Consider the following 24223-nt stretch of genomic DNA (forward strand, 5'->3'; position numbering starts at 1 on the left):
CCCATACTTACAAAACTATTTAAACGTTGTCTTAAGGAGAATAGTTTCCCATCTCCCTGGAAAATTTCATCAGTATGCCCTGTATTTAAGAATTCTGGTGATCGCTCATCCCCCTCTCAGTACAGGCCAATAAGTCTCCTGTGCGTTATGAGTAAGTTGCTGGAATCTGTGTTAAATAGAGAAGTAATCAACCATCTCAACAAAAATAACCTTCTTAGTGACACTCAATATGGTTTCCGTTCTGCTAGATCTACAGCAGATGTGCTTACAGTTATATCGCATAGGATTAGCAAATCTCTCGACGGAGGCAACCTTTCTAGGGCAATTGCTCTTGACATATCTAAGGCCTTTGATAGGGTATGGCATAAAGGTTTACTTCATAAGATCTCTAGCTATGGTATAGCTGGAAATGTCTTCTCAGTTATTAAATCATTTCTTTCTGATAGGTTCATAAGAGTAGTAGTTGAGGGGCAAAAACCAGAAGCCCACAGTATTAATGCCGGTGTCCCTCAGGGGTCCATCCTGGGCTCAACTCTTTTCCTGATCTACATTAATGATCTTCCAAATCACATCCTTACATCATTTGTAGACATTTATGCTGATGACACTACCATTTATGGTAGCACATCTAAGACAGTAAACGACCAAGTTCTCTCCAATTCTCTCTCCTCTGATCTTGAGCATGTAGTACAATGGGGAAAGGAGTGGCTGGTTACTTTTAATGCATCTAAAACCAAGCTTCTCTCTTTACATCATCAACATTCTGATCCCCATCTGGCATCAATTGAAATGAATGGCTCTCGTCTTCAGGAGGCCTCAAGTTTTGACAAGCTTCTGGGCTTGACCATTACTCCTGATCTTAAATGGAACACGTACATCAAATCTGTTGCCAAGGCCGCTGGAAAAATGGTGGGATCTTTCTATCGATCCAGTAGATATCTCACTGCTGATGCAATTCTCTATCTATATAAGAGCCAGGTATGTCCAAGGATGGAATACTGTTGCCACATCTGGGCAGGAGCTGCTAAAAAGGACTTGTCCTGCCTTGATAGAGTTCAAAATAGACTTCGTAGCCTCGTAGAAGATGTCCTTTTCTCTTCCTTGCAACCTCTATCTCACAGAAGAGATGTTGCGAGTTTGTCTCTGATGTATCGTTATTTTCATGGAAAGTGTTAGACTGAGCTTCAATCTATGGTCCCCCCTCGCCAAACTTTCACAAGAAACACTCGTCTAGCTGTAAACACTATCAATAATTCCCCCCACTCTTTATCTGTGCCTAAACCTAAACGTAGATTCCATGAACAAAGCTTTTTTATTAGAACTGCACGCCTGTGGAATTGTCTTCCGTTTTCCTGCTTTCCGGCTGACTACAATATGGTTGTCTTCAAGTCTAACGTAAATAAGTTCTTGATGAGCCGTTCCATATAAGTTATCAAATTTAACAAATTTTCATTACTAATGATTATTATATTGTCCAATTTCTACTGTACACTCTTTAACCCTTATCCTTGAGTGGCCTCTTGGCCTTGATAATGTGTTGATACCTATGAAAAAAAAAGAAAAAGAAAAAGTCCAATGTGAACAAGTTCTAATTGAATCGTCCCCCTAAGTAATCCAAGTTACAAAATTCCCACTGTTTACTATGCTAAAATCACAATGACTAATGTATACCTATTAACCCTTATCCTCGAGTGGCCTCTGGGCCTTGATAAGTGGTAACACCCATGTAAAAAAAAAAAAAAAAAAAAAAATACTTAGTACTTCTGACATGCCAATTAAGTAGATATTGCTTATAGTCTAAATTGACATAAAAAGTTAGTAAATACCATCGTCTTTTATTTATTTATTTTTTTTTATATAATTTTTTTTTTTTTTTTTTTGTAAATTTCGCTATTATAGTATAGTTTGACGTAAAATATTATAGTGATGCATTTTGGTTGAATATTTTTTTTTCTGACACCAAAAATATTTTTACTTAAACGTTTGAGGCAATTTTTTTTCTTTTTTTTCATAAATTGGTAATTTTATATTTTAAAAAAGAATAGTTAACCATAATGCACCAGTAAGGATTTTATAGCAACAAAGTGTAAGCAAAACACTTCATGTAAAAAAAAAAAAAAAAAAAAATAAATGGTAAAATGGCCTTGTAAATTACTAATGATTTTTTTTTAATGTTACATGTAGTTTTTATTAATTAAAAGCAAATATAGTGTTTTTCTTTTTCTAATGATTTTTTAAATAATCTCGAGAGGGATTTTTTATAATTCCTTTAAAATCAATGTTAACCAAGTATTAATTTTTTTGTTGTTCAAAATGTGAAGTGTTTATAAAATTAAAGCATTTGTTACTCCTTTTTCCATTTCTTTCCAAATCAAATTACTTGCAAACTAGTTGCCATATTTGTCGATAGATAAATTTCTTTACTGCATGTAAAATGTCCGCATCTGCTTTTAAATGACAATGTAAGATGAAATTAAAAAAAATTTTTTTTTTTATAATGCAAGGGTGGGAGATATTGTGTTTCAGCAATGCAGTTAACGCAGTACGAGTTGAATCCAACTTGCTTGTGTCGAGTTGAGTGAAAAGGGGTCAAAAAAGGTTACCGGTGACAATAATCAGACTTGTTAACCCGACGGGTCAGTGAATGATTGCTCTGAGAGATTGACATGTGCCAGAGATCACGGGTGCATTCTAGAGTGCAAACCAGTTAACAGGGTGTTACCGCCCCACACATACACCTTAAAATATATAGCGATATGCATGTTTTTCTCGGGTAGTTTACAGGTAGAGGAATTAGTCAGACAGCCAAAAACTTCTTTAGTCAGAACGAGAGACTCTTGATTCAAGATGAGAAAACGGAAAAAGAAAATAGATCTGAATTGATTCAGCGATGCAAGGCTTCCCAGGTAACGTGGAAAAATCCAGCATAAAGATTGCTCCAAGCAATAAAATCAAGTATGTTTGGGAACAGGCATGGATCATCGTGAGGGGTCACTGACTAAGAAGGAAGAAAAAGGTATGTGTTTTAAGATCTTCTTATATGTCACACACACACACACACACACAAAAACTGACGATCACGGCCATGTCGTAACTATATAGACACCTGACAAGAATATATATATATGGACCCAAACATCCAACATATCTTATTAATTTTAATTTGATAAACAATCACCTTGTTTACATTTCTGCTTCATCACAATGTCTCATTTAATATTCATATTTTAGAATTTGTGAAGTTTTTATTATGAATTACTTTAAAAAAAAGAATTAAGAAAGCATTGAAAAAAAAATTCAAAATTATTTGAAAATAACAAAGACAAAAATATAAAAATAACAAAAACAAAAATATAAAAAAATAACAAAGACAAAAATATAAAAATAACAAAAACAAAAAAATAACAAAAACAAAAATATAAAAATTGTAAGAAATCATAGTTCTTTTGTTTTATAAATTCAATCTGATTTTTTGTCAGATAAAATAACTTCTCGTCCCATTACCGTAATGTTGCATCTGTGTTTGTTTTATGAATATTTTGATAGAATGTGCTCTGATGACCTCGTTGCACTTATGCCCCCTCAACATACATATCCCTGGCAAACCCGCTTAGCAACAAAATCACACCTCTTCACTGTTGAGGTCCCTAAATGCCAAAAAGCTTTCTACTATTAATAGTTTCTTCCCTCGAACAGCTAGACTTTGGAATTTCCTTTCTGCTACCTGATACCCTGACTATACTGATACGCAGAAGTTTAAATGTAACGTAAACCAACATCTTGTTAATCTTTCCTAGGCATGCTCCCAAATAGTAGCCCCTTATGTCCAAATGGCAAATGTTTTGGGTGAACATTAGTAAAAAAAAAAAAAAATCACTTTTTATGATTCTTTGGATTTTTTCATTAGATTTTTCTATTTGCATAAATTTCTGATATGCAAGTCAAATTGGATTTAATTTTGAGCCCATACACAAGTAGTTCAATCAACTTACAACTGTCTTTTCAAATTTTTTCATCAATAGGTTATTTGATTTTCTTTCTGAACTCATCATTTCAGAGGTCTTCATTAACAAAGTGACAAGAATTATCAAAGTGTTGCACAGAAAACAAACCCCCCAAAATCCATGCCATCATTAGCGTATGAGTTGTTTTTTAAGATATCAATCCTCAGCAAGTACAATAAATACAGTTCTGACTTTAGATCATGCAAACTTGTTGTGTAGAAAATTAATATTCAGGTTTTTTGTGAAAACAAACCAGTAAATTTTAGATTTTCAAATTGAATGAGTTCAGAATTAATTTTTAACAATAAACTGCAAAGAATTATAACCTCATCTGATTAAATCACTGAAAAATTTGACTTAATTGAATTATCGTTCCTGGCAATTTATTGTTAAAGATGATGGCCTAGCTCTTGTTCAACGATTAGGTAAAAAATGATACAGTGATGAAAAAAAATGAATACGTATAAACGTTAGAAAACTTATCAGAAAAAAATAAACAATTACCATCCACCTAATCATGGTTTAATTCACAATAACATTTTTGTAATTTAATTTCTTTACTATTCATTAAAATATTTATTATTCATTTAAATAAATATATTATTTATTATTCATTTAAATATATTATTTACTATTCATTTAAATAAATTATTTATTATTTATTTAAATAAATATATTATTTATTATTCATTTATATATATTTATATATATTATTTACTATTCATTAAAATATATTATTCATTTAAATAAATATATTTTATATATGTAAATATTATTTAAATAAATATTATTTACTATTCATTTAAATAAATATATTTACTATTCATTAAAATATATTATTTATTATTCATTTAAATAAATATTTTTTATATATATATAAATATTATTTATTTAAATAAATATTTACTATTCATTTAAATAAATATATTAAAAATAGGTAATGTACAAATTAAGGATTAAACATTTAAATTTTCTTTCTTTTTTTCTATTTTTGTTTACTGTAACTTTTGATGTTGAATTTATTTGATTTATTTCAAACATTATTATATTATTTAACTTGCAATGATTGTTAAAGTTAACAAATGATTGGTTCATTTAAATAGGCTCTCTTTATTTATGTATTCACGTTTTGGAGTTGTAGCCAGATACAAATGTAGATAAACGTTCCTTGGTTAATATGGGTGGATGATATGAAATTTGCAGTTGAAAAGTGAAAAGTATTCATTTCAGCTCTTTCAGTTTTTTTGGGTTTTTTTTAAGGTTAAGATCGCAAGAGTAGATTGAGCAATTCTATCACTATCTGAAAATCTAGCTTTTCTATGCCAAATGAAAACACAGAAATGGCATTAGGCTTAGAGAAGGGCATGAAGAAATTACCTTCTTCAACATCCTACGAATGAGTGTGCAAAACAATAACCGTGAGCAAAATTTTTAGAACTTGCAATATTTGTTTTTTTTTTATTTGTTAAAATTTATATTGATCTAAAATTTTACAAAAGTGATGAAAAATAAACAAAAAAAAAAAAAATTAAATTTGAATTATTGCCTTAATTAAATGTCTTCAAAATAAATTTGTCCAACTTGAGGTTGTGCAGTTTGAAGGTTGTGAGGAAGGTTCAGAGAAATTGAGTTTTTTGAAAAAGAAAAAGTCGTATTGACCGATTCTGTGTCCAAGCAACTTGATGAATATGTAAATTAGGGATAAAAAAAGAAACAGGTGGTGTTGGTATTTTTATTATAGAGAAATGAGTAAAGTGATGGACATTAATCATCTCATGCTGCGGAAGTTGATGTTTTGTAAAACAACGTTTTTTCACAGCTGCATCTGTTTATGCACCATAATGTGACTTTAATTGAAAGATTAGTTTTATGACTGGTTTTATTGCAGTAACTAATAACGTTGATGAGAAGGAAGTTCTTGTGGCAGATTTGGTCATGATGGAAAAGCCATCCGGTAGTTTGGAAAGTGTTCTCATGGTAAAAAGAATATAGAGGAGGAAAGAATCTTGGAATCTGGTCTCACTATGAACAGGTTGGTTGTAAATACTGTTTTTAAAAAAAAGAAAAAGAAAGCTATCTTATTGCATATATGCATCTGGAATGCAAAGACTCAAGTTAGTAAATAAAACAGACAGAAAATCCTTGAGTGATTACTAGGGCTAGGACAACAGCATATTCTTTTCATTGTTTTGACCCTTGAGTGTGTATCCATTAATATCTTATACGCTTTTATATAGAGTGATGTGGTTCTCAGTTGATTAACTGTGTTGGACATATACTCGAGAGTTAAAACAATGAAAAGAATATGCTGTGGTCATAGCCCTAGTGATTACAAACCCACATAATAAAATATGGTTGACGAAAGCTAGAGAGTGGCTTATAATTAAAACTAAAAATCAGAATTTTTCGCTTGAATCCGCTTCTCCAGTTTGAAACCTAAGGTACCATGTTCATCTGAACTTTTGTAACATTATAAATGTTACGCTCTTATTATGAAATGATTGAGCACTATTAGATTTCTTTTTACTCAGCTGAACCACAAATTACATCTATAGCAACTATATTGCATTTAGAAAAAGCAACCAAAATTAGAAAATTGAAGTTTCTCTGCTCCTACTCTCTACTATTCCTTACATTCACGTTTCTTGTTCATCTTGGATGTGCTATTTTCATTGGCAGTCACTTTTTCCTTCGCCATTGACACAATTCTACGCATTTATGTAGTTCGTTGGAGTCACACATCCAGGTGTTAATGCAACTATGCATCTGCAAATTGCATCACTCTGGCAACATCCTGGCATCTCAAATTTTTATCTACAAAAATCACTTATTCAACGAAATTACCATCAGCTGTTAATTAGAGGCTTGAGATCCAGATCTCATATTGAAAAGTTAATTAGATAACATCAATTTAAAGTTATTTATATAAATTTTTCAATATTTGGAGTTTTTTTTATTTTCAGAATTTTTTTTTATTTTGTAAAAAAAAAAAAACCTGATTCATGAATTAAAATGTAAATATACCAAAGTTATGTTCAAAAAAACACCTAACAATTTGCATCATTTTTTTTTTTTTTCTTATATAATCTCGTGCTGGAATAAAATCTATAAAAACGAAAATGTTCTTTTTTTTTTATATATTTTGCTGAAAGCATTGGTAAATCAATTTCGCTTTGTGTGACAGGATTTTATAACAAAACCTAATTTGTCAAAATATGCTATATTTTTTAAGCAAATAAATAATTCAAAATGTAATATCTGTTCTGAAATTACACTATCTTTTCTGTCCTTAGTCAGTGAAATTGAAATTCTCTTAAATTAAGGCAATTTAAAATTCTGAGTTAACGCAAATTTGGAATAGGGAAATTTGGTAACATCTTTGAAAATATTACTTCACGAATTTAATTTGAAAATTTATTCAAAATTCGTGCTAGCCATACACCCCATGATCAATACAGATCAATAAGTCTCCTGTGTGTCAGGAGTGAGTTAAATAAAGTAGTCAACCACCTCAGCAAAAATAGCCTCCTCAGTGACATGCAATATGATTTTCGTTCTGCTAGATCTACAGCAGATGTGCTAACAGTTATGTCTCATAGGATTAGCGAATCCCTCAACAGAGGCTTCCTTTCTAGGGCAATTTCCCTTGACATATCAAAGGCTTTTGATAGGGCACGGCATAAAGATCTATTCCACAAGATCTCCAGCTATGGTATAGCTGGAAATGTCTTCTCATTTCTCTCTGATATTAGGTTGGTGCAAAAATAATGTCGTTTTTTGACATTCAACTTCAAAAAATCATAACTCCTTTCATAATACACTTTATTAATCGAAATAACCATTAGAATCAACATATTTTTGACGAGAAATAAGTTTATTTATCCCATTAGTATAGAAATCCAGACTTCTGGAAACGATGAAGTCATTGAAGGCTGATTCAGCATCATCTCTACTTTTGAAGCATTTTTCATGCAGGAAATTGTCGAGATGCTTGAAAAAGTGATAATCGGTGGGCAAGAGGTTCAGTGATTATGGCGGATGAGGCAGAGTTTCGTAGCCCAATTCGTTCAGCTTCTGCAAGGTCAGTTGAGCAACATGTGGGCAAGCGTTGTCATGAAGGAGAATTGATCTCTTCATATTGACCAATCTGAAGCACATACATTGGAGTTTCTGGTTCATTTTGTCATTTTGTCGGCAGTACTTCTCCTCCGTAATCATTTTGCTTGGATTCTAGAAACTGTGATGGATGAGACTGATCGCAAACCACTAGTCACCATAACCTTTTTTGGTGCAATTTCGACTTCAGGAAGTGTTGTAGAGCTTCTCCAGCATCCAACCACTGTGCCGACCATTGCCGGTTGTCGTAGATGATCCACTTCTCATCACACATCATAATCTGCTTGAGAAATGGATTGTTTTTGTTGTGCAGAAGGATCATAGAATACGTCTCAAAATGACGATTTGTATGATTATCATTGAATTCATGCGGCACCCATTCATCCTACTTTTTTGACTTCCCTATTTGCTTTAAATGGCGAATGACTGTTGAATGGTCAACCTCGAGTTCAACAGCAACTTCTCGTGTGGTTTTGCAAGGATCGGCTTCAATTAAGGCTTTCAAATGTTCAATATCAACTGCAGTTAACTGGCCGCGACCATCTTCATCTTCGAGGCTCTCATCACCATTGCAAAATTTCTGGAACAAGCATTGTGCCACACATTCGTTAGTAGTTCCTGGGTCAAACGCATCATTGATAACACAAGTTGTCTTGGCAGCTTTTCAGGCTAGTTTAAACTGGAACAAGAAAATTGTACAGATTTGAACTTTGTCTATGCTGTTGAAAAGTCTGCAAAAAAATGAATGAAAAGAACAGTACGAATAACATGATTTGATAGAGTGAAAAACATGCTTCAAAATGATATACAACATAGCTATATATCAATGAGTTCATTCAGAAATCATATATAAAAGTAACATATGTGAGAAAACGATATTGTTTTTGCACCAACCTAATAGGTTCATAAGAGTAGTGGTTGATGGTCAGAAATCAGAAGCTCACATTATTAATGCTGGAGTCCCTTAAGGGTCCATCTTGGGCCCAAATCTCTTCCTGGCCTACATCAATGATCTCCCAAATCATATCCTAAGATCATTCGTAGACATTTTTGCTGATACACTTCCATCTATTGCAATACTTCAAAGGCTATAAATGACTCTCTGATCTCTCTCCTCTGATCTTGAACATGTGGTGCAATGGAGAGAGAGGTGGCTGGTTAATTTGAATGCATCTAAAACTAAACTTCTATCTTTACATCATCAATGCTCTGATCCCTGTCTGGCATCAATTGAATGGCTCTTATCTTGAGGAGGCTCCATGTTTTGACAAGCTTCTAGGTCTAACTTTTACTCCTGATCTGAAATGGAACACGTACATTAAAAACCATTGCCGAGGTTGCTAGAAAAATGGTGGGATCATTCTACTGCTCCAGAATGGAATACTGTTGCCACATCTGGGCAGAAACTGCTAGAAGCAGCTTATCCTGCCTTCAGAGTTCAAAATAGACTTTTTAGGTTAGTGGAGGATGCCTTTTTCTCTTCCCTGTAATCACTTTCCCACAGAAGATATGTTGTGAGCCTGTCTCTGCTTTACCGTTATTTTCATGGTAAGTGCTCATCTGAGCTCCAATCTATGGCCCCTCCTTGACAAACTTTCACAAAAACACTTGTCTAGCTGAAAACACTATCAATGATTTCCCCCACTCTTTATCTGTGCCTAAACCTAAACATAGATTCCATGAACAAAGCTTTTTTCTTAGAACTGCACTCCTGTGGAACTCTCTTCCGTTTCCCTGCTTTTTAGCTGACTACACTATGGTCGTCTTCAAGTCCAACGTAAACAACTTCTTGATGAGCTGTCCCCTTAAGTAATTCAATTTACCAAATTTCCACTACTGACGATGACTATGATAATGTCCCATTGACTACTGTACAGGCATTAACCTTTATCCTTGAGTGACCTCTGGACCTTCATAGGTGGTGACTCCTTTGTAAAAAAAAAAAGTCCCACATTGATTCAAACTTTATGGCAACTATCAACAACATTGGACATGTACTTTTCTCTCTTCACGATTAATTACCAACAAAATGAAAAAAGATAAACAGTAAGTTTTCTATGATTAAGTTGTTTTAACAACAAAAGTCACAGAAAAATTGGAAAAAAATTTACATGATTTTAATCACTTAAAAAATTATATAACACTAGCAGGATCTACGGAAATTCCACAGTGGCAGTAGAAATAATTGATTTTTTTCAATGAAAGTTTTAAAATAAAGCAGTATTGTTGTTTCCTTTAGGGTGACACTTTTATCATTCCACCTTATATATTTTTCTCAAGTGACAGCTTGTGCGTTTGAGTTTTATGCTGTTATCATGAAAGATCCAATTAAAAAAAGAACAAAAAAATCTCTGAGACACGACGCCATTGTTGGTTAATTATTTAACATTGAAAGACAAGTGATATTCAGAAATACAAAACGAAGGAAGCATGTTCATCCACAATGTTTATACTGACAACAAAAAGATTGGGTTTCATTATTGTGTTATACCCCGTTATTTACTAGCACCAAAATGTTAAAATGAAGATTTTTTATTAGCTTAAAATTTTGGACCAAGCAGGAAATAAGGACCCCAGCCAGCTTTACTTAGAAAAGAACAAATTTAACCTTCACCTTGATACATTCAAGCGATTTTCGTAACCAAGAGTGTGATTTTTTTTTATATATTTACACAACCGTAATTAATCTTTGGATTGCTATTTTTATTTAAAAAATAAATAAATAAAAATAAATAAATAATAATAACTTTTTGTAATAAAACTATTTAAACCAAAATTTGGATTGATATTTTTACCATATTGTAGTACTAGCGAGGGGTGCCCAGGCTTGCCCGATCATAAATATGCTTAAATATATTTTAATTCATTCAAATTTCCTATTTATTATTACAGAGACAATTTTCTATTGATTATTATATTGTACCCAACATATAGTACTGATTTCAAAAGTAAAAAATATTACTTGGGTGCCATCAGCTAGAATCAAAACCAAAGCATTTAGCGTTCAAGCCATATTCCATGCTGTTTGAGTTATCGACAGATAAATAACAAAGGTTTAAAATTAAACCACTTAATTTTACTCATTATGAACCATCCTCGATGTATGCTTACCTAGGATTATGACAAGAGAATATTCTTTTCATTGTTTTGACTCTCAAGTATATATCCGACACAGTTAATCAATTAAGAACCACATCACTCTATATAAAAGCATATAAGATATTAATTGATATATACTCGAGACTCAAAATAATGAAAAGAATATTTTCTTGTCATAACCTTAATGATTACTATTTCATGTTAATTTCAATGTTATGTGACCAGTAGTGTGAGAGTTCAACTAAACGGTTAAATATTTTCACACACACGCACACACACACGCACGCACACACACACATCTACTGTTTTATTTATATAGAAAATGTAAACATTCTTTTAGTGTCTTACATACACAGTCAGCACTTCAGCTCTTGCAAGAGGAAGTAAAAGATAGGACATATACTCACTTTGACCTCAAATCTCACCCTGAAGTTTTGTTTCAATTTCCTTTCTCGTGTGGACATAACAGAATTTTTTTTTTAACACAGTCTTCATATCGGCTAACTTTTAAATATAAACAATAACATGTTTTGATAATGTGGAAACACTATGACCTAGAAAAGAAAATAGCTGTTGAGTTTGAATTTTATGTAAAAAAACGAGACTTTTTCCCCCCCTTCTTACTTATATGAATGAATATGGAGAGATTTTGGACGAAATAAAATTTTTGAGATGCTATGTTGCATTATATGCAATTATTTGTTTGAATATATTTTCCCATGTGATGCAAATTTTAGTTATACTTTGGTTGCAGACTGAAATTTTGGATAATTGTTACACTAGAATTTTTTTTTAAATAAAGTTGATTATAAAGATTTAAATTTTCTTTTATAATAAAATAGTTTCTAAAACAAAAATTTTCAAATTTTTTGTTTTTTGCATTTAAACTTTTGCATATTAGTACAATCAGGGAAGCAGGAAACAGGGAGGAGATTCCAAAGTCTAACAGTTCAAGGAAAGAAACTATTAGAGTAGAATGCTTTCCAGAGTCTGGGGATCTCAACACTGAAGGGGTGAGATTTTGCTGTTTGTCATGCTAGTTGAAAGTATGTATCTCGAGAGGACACAAGTGTTATAAGATCATCAAAGGGCATTCTATGAAAGAACTTGCAAAACAGGCACAGGGATGTGACATTGCGGTGATGGGATAGGCGTTGGATCTTGGCCAATAGGCAGAACCTATTAGATTTGAGAGATTTTTGGGCCCTGTAAGAGGGAGAGACTCGTGGCAGATGCATCAGTTCAAATGTGGCAACAATACTCCATGCATGGGCGAATTGTGGCCTTGTAAAAATATAAGATGCTCTATGGTGCAAGGAATTTTCTCACGCAATAGAGAAAGCAGCCTTGGCAATATTCTCAATGTATCTGTTCCAATTCTTGTTGCTTGTGAATGTTAAACCGAGGAATTTGAACAATAAGCTTTTAAGTAAGATGTTAAGTGTCATAGCAATCAGAATGTTTTTTGTAATTGCTTGCAACGAGTGTGGTATGACAATAAGCCTCAAGAAAACAAATATGGCTCAAGATGTCAGCAACATCCCCTGCATATACATTGGCGATCACACACTGGATGTGGTGAACAACTTCACCTATCACCTCCATTATTTCCAACAACCTCTCACTGGACGCTAAGCTAAACACCAGCAGCAACAGCTATGGCCCGCCTGACGAAGAGAGCGTGGAGTAACAACATGCTGACCATAAACACAAAGATGAGGATATATCAAGCCTATGTCCTCAGCATCTTACTCTACTGCAGTGAGACATGGGTCCTCTACAAGTGTCAAGAGCGCAGACTAAATGCCTTCCATCTGCGCAATCTAAGATCTTAGGCATTACATGGCAGGACCGCATTCCGAAAAAAGACATTCTTGCCAAAGCAAATCTTCCAAGGATGTTTTCCCTCCTCTCCCAAAAACGTCTGTGCTGGGGCACGTCGTTCGTATGCAGGATGGCCGAATCCCCAAAGACATCCTGTATGGCGAGCTCTTAGCTGCAGTAGACTAACCGGTAGACCACTCCTCAGATTTAAGAATGCATACAAAAGGGACTTAAAATCCGGTAAAATCAACCCTGTTGACCTTGAATTCTATGCAACGGACCGTGACTCCTAGAGAGTCAAAGTCCAGAAATGTCTCCAACTGAGCAAGGAGAGAAGAAATGAACAGTGGGAGAAGAGAGGCAGACGCAAAAGGACAGCATCAGCAGCAGCATCGGCAGACCATGACAGAGGGTATCCCTGCGGGAAGCGCAATAGAATCTGCCGCTCCTGCATCGGTCTGCTCAGTCACAGCAACAGTTGCCACCACTCATGACAACCTTTAGCCACGATTCTCCATCGTCTATCTAGACGGAAGGATGTCAACAGCAACATATGATTACAAGCCGAATAAACAAAAACTTTCCACAAGTTATGTTTTCTGATTATGAATAATACAAAAAAGCCTCAAAGCCTTCTTCCCAGGGACGTTGGAAGACTGCATTCAGAGTAACTTATCCTGCCTTGACAGAGTTCAAAACCGGTTTCGAAACCTAGTAAGAAACATCCTTTTCTCTTCCCTGCAACCTCTTTCCCACAGAAGAGACGTTACGAGTTTGTCTCTGCTCTATTGTTTCATCGCAGGTGCTCATTGGAACTTCAATCTATGGTCCTCCACCTGTAAAACTTTCATGAAAGCACTTGTCTAACTACAACTACTATCACAATTTCCTCCACCCTCTATCTGTGCCTAAATCTAAACACAAATTCCATGAATAAAGCTTCTTTCCTAGAACTGCCCACCTGTGGAAGTCTGTTCTGCTGGCCTGCTTTCCAGCTAACTACAATATGGTCATCTTCAAATTCGATGTAAATAAGTTCTTGTTGAGCCGTCCTCTTAAATAATCAAATTGCACCCAATTTTTCACCTCAAACAATCACACTAGGCTGCTGTCTCACTGTCCACCATACACTCATTAACTCTATCCTTGTGTGGCTTTCAGGCATTGATAAGAGATGACTCCCTTATAAAAAACTGGCCTGAGTGCCCAATGTTGCTGGGATGTGTCGAGGTGTGTGCAAGGGAGTTGGTTGGGCAACCAAAGCCCTAAAAAAAAATGAATTAAAATAAATCAAAATAGCAGTGAGTAGCTGTGCGAGCGCAAAATAAAATAATAATTAGGAGTAATACGCAGCCTTTAACCCATAACCTGCGAGAGAAAAAGGAGGTGAAAAAAAGCAAATGGTGTTATTAATATGCCTACCATGGTTGTGACGTCATGCCCATTCAAAATAACCTGTTTTATGCAACGTTGTTCATGCAAAGCCTTAAATGACGTGCAAAAATGTCGATGTAAAAAATGTCAACGTAAAAAAATGTTGCCGTAAAAAACGGCCCAGTTGACGGTGAAAGAATGAATATTTTTTGGCCAATTTTTGGATATTATTTGGTCGAGAGACTGAGCTTTCAAAGGATATCAATTTTGTCAGTGTTAGTTGTGTGTGTCAAAAATTCAAAAATTTTAGCGAGACATACAAACACACATACACATAAACAAGCATTTGTTTGCAACGCCGGGCACCCCTGCTAGTCTATTATATAAATATAGACTAGCAGGGGTGCCCGGTGTTGCCCTGAAGTTTGTAAGTGCAAAAGAAAAATAAGTTTTGGTAGGGAGGTAGGCTCGAACCTGAAGCCTTGAGGCGAAGGCGGGAAAAAAAGTGTGACACGTTACCGTGACGCTAAACGGGCAGAGAAGTGAGAATGATTGAAATTAAACAGTTAGAAAGACAGGTGGTTAAACAAGCGTCAACGTCTGGTTTTCTAGGTCAAACATCACGCCATAGTGAAATGAAATCACAGAATGAATTTTGTAACATAAAAGTCACTGAAATAAAAGATAGAGACGACCTCGTTTTGTAAATCGGAGATATTATAATCTAGAAGGTATATAAAAAGTTGTAAGAATTAGTGACCCTCTGAGTGATCCCCCCCCCCCTCCCAAAAAAAAGCCTTTGGCGGACATACAAAAAAATGCACACACACACATACACACACACACACACACACACACACACACACACACACACACACTCACACATTTTTGCTTTTATATAATAGATGTTTTAAAAAAGTTAAATTAGTGAATGAAACATTGATAAAAATATGTCTCGAATGGGTCACCAATCACTAAGTGTTAAAAAGTGCTAAATCAGCAACATTAATTTTAGAATGAAAGCAAAAAAACATGAATTAATAAACAAAATATATTTATATATGAATAATTTTACAGAGATGTAAAATATACTTTCAAAGGCCAAAGTTTGTTGAGAAGTTTTAAAGTTCTTGGATAAGAAGTAAACAAAGACGTCAGAAAGTTTGTTTCAAAGTTCCCTTGTGTGCATTTGTGTTTATAAAAGAGTTTGCCTTCTGAGTTGCTGAGTTCATTGAAGCAAGCTTAAAAGAATTTCAGTATGGAGCATTCCAGTCTTCTAAGATGAGTGTTAGAGAGTTGAGGTGCGTCACAGGTGTTACCCAGAACTCTAAACTTGTTGACCAATTTACTGTGTGTTTGGAAGCTTCGTTAATTTCATATAGGATTGTTATTTTTTTTTAGTTTGAAACGATTTTTATTAGTTGGAAAATGCTTTGAGTTCCCACGTTCCTGTGAAAACTAACTTGCTTTTGAAGAAAGCGAATCCCAATGAAGTGAAGAAAGGAAAACGGTAGTAATTTAAGCATTTGCTTTTTAACATCCGACGCCAGACTGCCATGAAGAAAATAAAAAAAGGAAGGAAAAGGAAAGAAAGAAAAGAATTAACTTATTTTGCTTGTTTATGGCAAAAGTGCATTAAGAATGCTGGTGACTATGTAAAAAAATAAATTCTGGAGCACAAAAGATCGCTCGTTTTAATGGTACTATTCCCGTCTTAGTAGCTTTTCAACTTTTTAATTAAAAAAAAAAGGGAGGCTTTACTTTTTGAATGACCCTTGTAGAAATGATGCGAACATGTACGTATTAGTATGTAATGAAAACTAGAACATGAAAGGAAAAACCTATTTTTATAACAACAAGGAAAGAATTTATTTAACCTATTTAACAATATTATCAGGTTGAAAGGGTTAATACAAACATGTCCGGAGTTTTTGTCAAAAAAAAAAATAAAATAAAATAAAAAAATAAAACTTTCAAGTTACAAGAAAGACGAAATCTGATAAAAAAGAAGTTGTTTTTCTTTTTTCAAGATTTGGGAAAATAGGAAATCCTAATGTCAAGAGAAGAGCAATGGTATTCATCAGTTTCTGTTGTTGAATCAACAAAATTCCCCCATGGCCGGTCATGAAGAGAGACTGGGCCATCTGGCTTTTATAAAACAAGAAAAGCTTTTTGATAATATTGATATCATGGCGTCAGATTATTGTGAGAAAAAAATTCTATATAGGCATTAAAATTTTTTTGTTGTTGTTAAATATTATTATATGAGGAATCTTTTCGAATTGAAGTCTATTGAGAAATACACATTTTGTATTGAGAAATACACATTTTAAATATGTAAACATTAGGTAAAGTTATCCAATATGGCCCAAATAGACGGCGATTTTGAATAACTTATTTTTTACTTAATGTTTACACATTTTAAATGTCTGTTTTTCTATGCAAAAATGTTTTTTTTTTCAGTAGATTTTAACTCAAAAAGATTTCTCATATAATAATACTTTAAAAAAAATAATAAAATTTTGAGGGGTTGTTTTACAATCCACAGCAATTCGAAAAAAGTAGTAAAAAATCAACTATATAACAAATAAATGTTCTCATAGCCAATAAAAGTTACTTTGAAACCTACTTGCATCATATTTTAGTGTTTTTAAATAGTTTTAAGTGGTTTTTATTTCAAATATTAACTCTCTTTATGGCTTTAAAATTTCCAACCAAAACGTGTTGTCAAAATTACTATTCAGTCTTATTTCACATGCAATGCACACACGGACACAATGCACAACACTTTCAGATTGAGACATATGCGGTTATTGCCCCTTATTTCTAGCAATTGCATTTTTTGGCCCATAGGTGGCGATATTAATTTCCTTTTCCTTTCCTCTTACTCAGTCGCTCTTTTCCATCTGGAATGCCATCCTGAATGGACATGTAAAACTTCATGTCTTTGTCTTGTATGTGTTGCCCGTAATAAATTCACACAGTTTGTAAGTTACTCAAATTAGTGAGCATTATTTATTTGTTTTTTGTTCATTTATAAATGTTACTTTTCTAATGTAATAGACAACATTCAACAGCTCCACCATACTGCCGTCTTGTCCATTTTTACCGGCCTCATTTTGCAGTTTCACAAATTTTAATTTTTTTAGTTGGTGGAGATTTGCCATTGAGGAATGCTCTCCACAGAAGGAAAGTTTTTTTTAGATGGAGGGGGGGGGGACATTTTTATTTCTCGCTTTTTTAGGGAGGATTCAAATCTCCTGTTTTTTGCTCTCATTTATAATTTAATTTGGGGGAGGCATGGGGCAAAGGGGGAGAGTGGCGGTTGACCACTTTTTCGAATCGCTGTGGATTGTAAAACATACCCAATTTTTTATGCCTACATGGAATTACTTTTACTCATTCATCACGCCCTGATTTAGTGACTTTGCCGGATTTTTGCCAATAATGGTGATGCATAAACAGCAAAGAGTTAACACTAAAACGATTTTATATACAAAAAGCGAAATATAGTAAACCTCCATATCTGTTGCATATCGAAGGTGACAAATCCCGGTAATTAGAGAAACAAAGTAAATAGGACCAAAAATAATATTTATTAAAGGAGAATGCTAGAATTGAACTCAGTAATCAAAAGTTAAAAAGAATACATATTACAATTTAGATGCAATTCTAGAAATCTGGAGAATTGTCCATTATATTAGAAATAACTCTACTACTAGTTAGGTCAGAGAAGTAGAATGAACAATCAATTAAGGGATCTTCTTTGTGTTGGCAAAAACGTGTTGGAACATATGTAATATGCAGAATCCACGTGAGGAGACATTCACATGCTTGAGCATGTTCTGACGTCACAAAGAAAGATAGATTCAATATATTCAGAAGTTAGAGTTAGAAATCAGTCAGATCATAGTCGAGATCAGGAGTTGAGTTCCGAACAGTCAGAGGAGGAGAGTAGTTTCGGAAGCAGGGCAGAGAGGGGAGAACAAAATGTAGGAACCTAATGTGGCTTCGAATACCTGGCTATTCTCATCACCAGCTGAAATAAATGTCTTTGTTCATAGTTTCAACTGTGTTGTGTCTTCGTCTTGTAAACACCCTTCCAAAGTCTAACTGCATCCCCTAATCAATAATGCATCCCTTCCTGTGCTAAAAAGAACTGCTCATTTCACATCCCTTCATATCTCTATAAATATAAACTCAACAAGTAATTGTCATCAGCATCGTCGTCGTTGCCGTATACCATAGCCTTGAGTCCCTGGAGGGGCATAGGCCATCCACAACTTTGTAGATGCTTTTGTAGTGAGGGTTTTTTTTTCAGGGTGAGGGTGCTAGCCCAATGCCCAACCTTCCTAGAAGGGACAAACAGTACCTAGCCTTCCTAAAAGGTCACCCATTTAATACTAGCCAGGCTAGAACCGGTGTGTCAGTGTGATTGTGCCATACTCATTGCCGTATATGCTGTAATATAAATGTTTCATCCTCCATTATAAATGTTGTCCCTGATATGTACACCACACTATTCACATACCGAATATTTTGCAGTACATATAACACAAAGTTCATATTGCATTGTAGTCTACATTGCACTGTAGATTTTATAAAATTATTTTTATATATAAAAAGGCTTGAATTAAAGTTTCAAATACAAAGTTAAGTATTATGGTTCAGTTGTGCTCTAAACAAAAACATTCATTTTGAATGCACACCTGTCTTATTAAAAAAACCTACTGTTGATTTTATACATCTGCTTGTGCAATGATAAAACTTCTCAAAAGCAATTGTGACATTTTTGTCAAAATTAGACTGTTCCTTCTTTAATCGGATTTTTTTCAATTATCAATTTTCGATACTTATCAGAGGCATTCCAATACAAACCCATCTATGAACATCCCCAATCACATAAAGTACATTTGTGTGAATTTTTTTAAAAATCGGCCTAGCTGTTTTGAAGTCCATAGGGAATAAACTCTCTCACACACACACACACACACACACACACACACACACACACACACACACACAGCGTCTTTTATATATATATTTGTAATAATATGAGATGGTGAGGTGACAGATTAGAAACTCAAATGAAAGCATCTCAGACAAAAGCCGTGTATGAAAAAAGAATAATAATTTATGTAACACAAAATGAAGGCAGTCAAGGAAAAGTAATAAAAGGCAAGACAACAAAATGATTCAGTAACATGCAACAACAATTTTCAAGGATTTTTGTAACAGTTTGTCTGTCTTGTCCCCATGGCATACTTTTATGCAGTCAAGTAAGTGGTGAGATTTTGCAGATGAGCCGCTAGATTTTGCATAACTTTGCAAGACCGTTTAGTTATAAAAGTTATGGGTGCTGCCATCTCGGTTCTTTCTTCCCTATCCCTGACAGCTTAATTCCACATGATGCACACATGCATGCCCACTTTAATGATAAGCCACAATTTTACCTACAAAATATATTATAAAAATAGAAAGAATTATTTTGGAGAGAAATTGGAAAACAAAACATTCGTTAATCTGTGTTGTTGAAACAAAAGATAAGAAACTGTTATTGTTCTAAAATAAATGTGATTAGATATTAAGCGTTAAATGTGGTTAAATATTAAGCTTTAAAAATAGTAAACAACAAGAACTAGCATAGATTTATGTAAACAATTAAAATAAAACAATTTATATAAAACAATTAATATAAAACAATATAAACCAATTAATATAAAACAATATAAAAAATTAATATAAACAATTAATATAAAACAATTAATAAAAAACAATTGATACAAAACAATATAAAAAATTAATATAAAATATAAAACAATATAAAACAATATAAAACAAATAATATAAAACAATTAATATAAAACAATGGATATAAAAAATTAATATAAAACAATTGATATGAAACAATTAATATAAAACAATTAATATAAAACAATTAATATAAAACAATTGATATAAAAAATATAAAACAATTGATATAAAAAATTAATATAAAACAATTGATATGAAACAATTGATATAAAACAATTAATATAAAACAATTAATATAAAACAATTAATATAAAACAATTGATATGAAACAATTGATATAAAACAATTAATATAAAACAATTGATATGAAACAATTGATATAAAACAATTAATATAAAACAATTGATATAAAAAAAATTAATATATAACAATTAATATAAAACAATTGATATAAAACAAACCTAGAATCGGACGATCAAGCCTTTATGTGCTTTAGACTAAACATGCAACATAACATTAGCTACTTTTATTTTCTCTACCGCTCTCCCTCGACCCAGGACTGCACCATAATAAACAAAGTCTCTGAAAGCATAGACACAGCACTCTAGACACAGACACTAGCACACAAGTACATGTATTTGGTGACTTTAATGTTCACCACAAAAACTGGCTTGGATTCTTTTTTTTTTTTTTTTTTTTTTTTTTTTTTATTACATTTTCACCCCAAACAAGGCACATTGCCACTTTGGTGTAGGGGGCTACTATCAGGGGAAACATCTACTGGGGTACTATGTAGGGATTTGGGCAACGAGATGTTGGTTCACGTTGCACTTGAACTTATGCATGTCAGTACAGTTGGGGAAGGAGGGACCTGGAATGGAATTCCAAAGTCTAGCAGTTCTGGGGAAGAAACTACTGGAGTAGAAAGATCTTTTACATCTAGGGATCTCTACAGTGTGGGGGTGGGATTTTGCAGCTTGTCGGGTCTGTCGAGGGTGTTTACGTCGTGGGGGCACAAGTGCTTGCAGTTCATCAGAGCATTCACCATTATAATACTTGTAGAACAAGCAGAGGGATGTAACGTTTCGACGATGGGACAGAGGCTGAAGCTTAGATGCCAGTTTAGGGCCTATCAGATTTGTGACTCTCTTTTGAACCCTGTCAAGGAGCGAGAGACTAGTAGCCGATGCACCAGCCCAAATATGACAGCAATACTCCATACATGGGCGAATAGTGGCCTTGTAGAGGTACAGGATACTTTCAGGTGTTAGAAGTTTTCTAGCACGGTAGAGAGAGCCCACCTTCCTCGCAGCGGCCCTGGCAATGCTCTCGATGTAATTGTTCCAGCTCATGTTTCCTGTGAACGTTAAGCCAAGGAGCTTGAGAGACGTACTCTCAGATAAAGAGTCGTTGGCCATTGCTATAGGTGGTAGAGAAGGTTTCTTGTAATTATTGAATGAAACCAGTTTTGTCTTGGTGGTATTGAATGTGGCCATCCATTTTTTACCTTATTCCACTACAGATTGGAGGTCATTCTCTAGTGTTTCTGCCATTTCTTTAGATATGTGTTTATTTGTTTTCCTGTCGTGCCTGCTATAGAGTGTGGTGTCATCAGCATATATACCCATCTCAGAGGCAATTTTGTCGGGGAGGTCATTTATGAATATCAGGAACAGCAGAGGTCCAAGGATAGATCCCTGGGGCACTCCCGCATTTATATCATATTGTATAGATGTACGACCGTCGAGGACAACCTGGATTTTTCTCTTATCTAAGAAGGATTTAATTATGTTAAGTATTCTACCAGTGATACCGTATGATCTAATCTTCCTGAGGAGACCCTCATGCCATACCCTGTCAAAAGTCTTGGATATATCTAGAGCTACCGCTCTGCCCTCTCCGCTTTGTCCAGTGAATGGTATATGCGTTCAGAGATTACATCCTAACTGTAATTACATCCTAACTGTATTAATGACCTCCACGACAAAATTGCCTCTGAGATAGGTGTATATGCTGATGACACCACACTCTATAACAGGCACGACAGGAAAACAAATGAACTCATATCTAAAGAAATGGCAAAAACACTAGAGGATGACCTCCAATCTGTAGTGGAATGGGGACAAAAATGAAATGTCACATTCAATGCTACCAAGACTAAACTGGTTTCCTTCAATAATTACAAGAAACCTTCTCTACCACCAATAGCAATGGCCAATGACTCTTTATCTGAGAGTACATTTTTCAAACACCTTGGCCTAACGTTCACAGGAAACATGAGTTAGAACAATTAGATTGAAAGCATTGCCAGGGCCGCTGCGAGGAAGGTAGGCTCTCTCTACCATGCTAGAAAACTACTAACACTCGAAAGTATCTTGTACCTCTATAAGGCCACCATCGTCCATGTATGGAGTATTGCTGTCACATTTGAGCTGGTGCATTTACTACTAGTCTCTCGCTCCTAGATAAGGTTCAAAAGAGAGTCACCAATCTGATAGTCCCTGAACTGGCATCTAAGCTTCAGCCTCTGTCCCATCGACAAAATGATGCATCCCTCTGCCTGTTCTACAAGTATTTTAATGGTGAATGCTCTAGTGAACTGCAGACACTTGTGCCCCCACGACGTAGACACCCTCGACAAACCCGACAGGTAGCTAAATCCCATCCCCACACAGTAGAAATCCCTAGATGTAAAAGATCTTTCTACTCCAGTAGTTTCTTCCCCAGAGCCGCTAAACTCTGGAATTCCATTCCAGGTCCCTACTTCCCCAACTGTACTGATATGCAGAAGTTCAAGTGTAATGTGAACCGACATCTTACTGCCCAAATCCCTACATAGTACCCCAGTAATTGTTACCCCTGATAGTAGTCCCCTACACCAAAGTGGCAATTTGCCTTATTTGGGGTGAAAATGTAATAAAAAAAAAAAAATAATAAAAAAAAATAAATAAAACAAATGATTTTTTTTTTACAAGGTGGTCACCACTTACCAAGGCCCGGAAGCCACTCAGGGATAAGGGTTATTAGTGTTGAGATTTGATAAAGTGTCTACTTAAGGGGGCGGTTCATCAGGAATTTGCTTGTGTTAGGCTTGAAGACATCCAGGTTGTAGTCAGATTGGAAATAGGCAGACGGAACAGAGTTCTACAGGCATGCACTTCTAAGAAAGAAGATTTGTTCATGGAATCTACGTTTTGGTTTTGGCACAGATAAAGAGTGGGGAAAATTTTTGAGAGTGGTTTCAGCTCGACGGGTGTTTTTCGTGAAAGATCAGCGAGGGGGGGGGGCAGAGATTGCAGCTCAGACGAGCACCTGGCATGGAAATAACGATAAAACAAAGACAGGCTCACAATGTCTCTTCTGTGGGAGAGAGGTTGCAGGGAAGAGAAAAGGGCATCCCCCACTAAGCCACAAAGCCTATTTTGTACTCTGTCAAGGCAGGATAGGCTGTTTTTAGCAGCTCCTGCCCAGATGTGGCAGCAGTACTCCATCCTTGGGCGTACTTGGTTTCTATATAAGTAGAGAATTGCATCAGCAGTGAGGTATCTTCTGGAGCGGTAGAAGAATCCCACCATTTTTCCAGCGACCTTGACAATAGACTTGATGTATGTGTCCCATTCCAGGTCAGGAGTAAAGGTCAAGCCCATAAGCTTATCAAAGCATGTAGCTTCCCCTAGTCAAGAGCTGTCCATTTCAATTGATGCCAAGATCAAGATCAGAGGAGAGAGAATTAAAGAGAACTTTGTCATTTATGACCTTAGATGTGTTGCCATAGATGGTCGTGTCATCAGCATAGATGTCAACGAATGATTTAAGTATGTGTTTTGGGAGATCATTGATGGAGATCAGGAAGAGAGTTGGGTCCAGGATGGACCCCTGGGAGACTCCGGCATTAATACTGAGGGCCTCTGATTTCTGCCCATCAACTACTACTCTTATGAGCCTATCAAAGAGAAATGATTTAATGATTGAGAAAACATTTCCAGTTATACCGTAGCTGGAAATCTTGTAAAGTAGGCCCTTATGCCATACCTTATCGAAGGCTTTTGATA

At 34.7% G+C, this 24223-nt stretch overlaps 1 protein-coding gene across 1 annotated transcript in view; it reads left to right on the top strand.

Annotated features, from left to right (window-relative positions):
* The first annotated feature begins 2997 nt into the window (after nt 1-2997).
* Nucleotides 2998-24223, top strand: part of LOC145300888 (piwi-like protein 1) — a 105001-nt gene continuing 83775 nt past the window's right edge. The window contains exon 1 of the mRNA XM_080144527.1: nt 2998-3016. The gene's annotated coding sequence lies outside the window, so the exon portion shown is untranslated. The remainder of the gene's footprint in view (nt 3017-24223) is intronic.

The sequence above is a fragment of the Euprymna scolopes genome, chromosome 2, assembly GCF_053919585.1.
Source record: "Euprymna scolopes isolate OS-2025 chromosome 2, ASM5391958v1, whole genome shotgun sequence".
NCBI lineage: Eukaryota > Metazoa > Mollusca > Cephalopoda > Sepiida > Sepiolidae > Euprymna > Euprymna scolopes.